The sequence below is a fragment of the Arachis stenosperma genome, chromosome 1 (genome assembly GCF_014773155.1).
Source record: "Arachis stenosperma cultivar V10309 chromosome 1, arast.V10309.gnm1.PFL2, whole genome shotgun sequence".
NCBI lineage: Eukaryota > Viridiplantae > Streptophyta > Magnoliopsida > Fabales > Fabaceae > Arachis > Arachis stenosperma.
Window position 1 is genome coordinate 35,731,708 of NC_080377.1, and position 3,605 is coordinate 35,735,312.

Below are 3,605 nucleotides of genomic sequence, written 5' to 3' on the forward strand. Positions count from 1 at the left end.
CCTTACTCACTTAAGGTATTACTTGGTACAACCCGGTGCACTTGCCGGTAAGTTAGTGGGTTACAAATACCGTACCACTATTCTGGCTCACGGTTCAATCCAAAACCAGCCAATAGTCATAATCATTCACAGCCATTCCGGCTCATAACAAAACAGCACTTCCACCATTCAACATCATCAAATTCATAAAATCGGCATTTAAGCCATAAATCACTTTTTCTCAAATCATTTCACTTTGAAATCAAGTTTCAACTCTTTTCAGCCTTGGCTATAAAGATCTCATTTCTCAAATCATCTCAGGCTCATAAGCCACTTTTACTCAAAGTGAGTTCCCTTTCTAAAACAAAGCCGCTCTCGGCATTCTCTTTCCAAAACTTCCAAAACCATGGAAAGTTGAAGATTCATTTTGGAAACATTCAAAATCATCCATCCCACAATGGGATTTTATAACAAAGTTTCTCGGTAGAGTCCCAAGTCTTTAGGGGAGAATAACATAACTCATTTTTCCAAATTCATTTAAAATCATTAAAACCTTGGCTTTCCGATTAGAGTAATAAAATAGGATCTAAGCCAAACCGAGTCACGTAATCATTTACTTCTTTCAAAACCTTTTTCCTTTACTTAGGCAAAACCAACTTCAACCCCATGATAAATTCTAAAACGTTTCAACTGTTCAAAATTGTTTTATTCTTGCAAGAATTTAGAATTCAAAGAGTACTTAAAACCTTTCCCAAAACATTTCAAAATGAAACTTGTCAATAGACATTCATGTCCTTTCAAAGTCACTGAAACTCCTCTAATTGAAACCCTCAAGTCAAATTCAAAGGCATTGCCCTTGTCACATTTAAAACAGCTTTAAAACATAAGTTTCATCTAAATAACTTTCTCCTGAAAGAGATACAATGCCTTTTTTAAGAAGCAAAACTAAATCACAATTTCCTCTTTAGTAATTCATTTCAAAAGCATGAATCATCCTTTTCTTGATAATTCAAATAAAAGAGTAGAAGTCTTTAACTCATCATTTTTTTCAAACAATATTTCAATAAAGACTCAGATTTTATAAAAATTTCAGCAGCATTTCCCCTAAAACTTGGACATTGCCACCCGGTTAGAGTCCCAACAAAACCCTTCCTCAATCCTTTTCAACAGCCCAAAATCCAAAATTAGTTCAAGGCAAGCCAAAATCCAACAATCATCTCAATTCCATATTTCGAGAAAACCGTTTCAAAATCAAATCATTATCAGCCGAATAAACTCATTTCTAAAGCTTTAAAGAAATGGTTTAGCAATAATCATTTATAAACCCAGATCATTTAAAGCAAACCAGGCTGAATTCAAGAGTGTATTCTATTTTTCACATTCTTAAGAAAATCAACTCAACTCAAATCAATTTTCCAACGGATTAAACTCGATATCAAAGCTTTAAAAGAATCAATTTCAAAAGCATTTCGTTTCACAAAACCACACAGCAAACCAACCAACAAGCATTCATAATCAATTGAGACAAATCAAACCATACATAAGGCCGATACAATCACCAATTACACATTTTCTCACATCAGTATCCATATGGAATAATTCTAATACATAAAGTATAGTTTTTGGAAAGCGCCCCTACCTCAAAACGCAAATCCATAACCCAAATGCCTCATCAAGTCCTTTCCGCCTCAAAACGAACTAACGGCAACCAAAACCTTAGCTCCCAGCCACTTTCACAATCACCATAGCAACACTAATCACAACATATAATAATCAGGACTCGACCCCACGTTATCAAAACTCATATTCATTAACTAACACAACCGAATACTAACGCAAGGCTTTTCGAAACATAACTACTTACCGAAACTAAGAAAGGACGGATGAACCGAAACAGCGGCGATCTCCGGGACGGTACGACGGCAACCCCACAGCCACCTCAAGTGGCAGCGGCGACAAATTCCTATCACGACAACTAAAACCAACACGCAGTTACTGTAGTATTCTCAAAATTCAAAAAGGACATAAACCACAATTAAAACCCTTACCGGCAAACTTTTCCGGCGACGGCAGCAGGGTCTCAAGTGGCAGAAGCTCAGTCCGGAGCTCCGGCAGTGATCCCGGAAGCCACATAACCACTCCCGACGGCTAGAAACACAGAGGAACAGCTCCCTTCTCCAGCAGCGGCACCTGCGTCGGTCTAACCCCTCTTTCGACTGCGGTTCAGCTTACCCTCACCAGCAACGGAGAGCTCAGATGGTGGTAGTGGCGACAGCCGTTCCGACGGAGGCGGTGGTGTGATGGCTAGACGGCGATCTGAGGCAGAGAGGCTCGGCCGCACGAATAGAACCTTCCCTCTGCCGATCTCCCTCTCTCACAGCCGCGCAATCTCTCTCCTCTATGCTCTCTCCTCCATGACGGCAAGGGCGGCGAGGCGCGGCGGTATCGACGCAGCTCGTGGCTCCATAGGTGAATGCGTGAGGCACAGCTGGCGGTAGTGGCAGGAGGCGCGAATGACGGCGGCGACAGCAGCACCTTCATCTACCCCGCGCATGCGCTCTGTCTCAGCCTTCCTCCTCGACGCGTCGGCGGTGCGACGGACGGCATGGAGCACGGCACAGGGAGGATGCGACGGGCGGCTGTGGAACGTAGCTCGTGGTGAGGTGCGGTGAGGACGATTGGCAGCGCGGGGAACACCCTTCCCCCTCCACGCCAGTGAACCTTTCTTCCCTCTCCCTCAATCTTTTTTTTTTTTTGCTTCTGTTTATTCTCTTTTCATGGAAAGAGAGGAAGGAAACCGTGTGTGTGTGTGTTGTGGCTGCACAGTGAAGGCAGTGAGGAAAGGGGTTGGGCTACGCAGCTGCTGGGTTGTGGGTGAAACGGGTCGGGTTAGAGTTTTCGGGGTTAGGGTTTCATTTTAAAAAATTAGGGTTGTGGCCATTTTAGTAATTTCACTCAAGAATAGGGATAATATAGTAATTGAAACCTAAATTAAATCCAACACAAATTATTTTCAATAAAATGTCCAAATCAAATAATTAGAAATAATATAATTAAATCCTTTATTTTTTCAAAACAGTAGTATCAATATTCTAAAATATTAATTATTTAGTCCAAAATCATATAAAAATCCTTATTATTTCACAACCACCAACTCTGTGATTTACATATAGAAAATAATCCAAAAATTATAAAATTGGATAATAATCATAACTTATCTCAAATTCAATAAATCAAAACTTGCCTTAATTATCTTTAATAAAATAATTTCTGAAATTAAGGCTATAAATAACTATATGATTTGAGACTTGATCATAAAAAGATTTTTCAAAGGTTTTGGGTCTTACATAATACACTCGCATATTTGCAATACCTTCCATAACCTCAACCTCACCTAACCCGACTTTTTTTACATTACTAATTGCCAAAAAACCTCAAAAGCATGAGATATATGAAAGAAAAAGGAACGGGAGTAGAATGAAATTGAGGTACAACTTGGGTTGAATTCAGTTTCATATTTATAGGCAAGTCTCTCGATTAAAATATTATTTCTTTGTTCAAAACGTAGGCTGCATTTTGTAGCTTTCGAAAAACTTTTTTGACCCACTAAAAACGCAACCTGCATT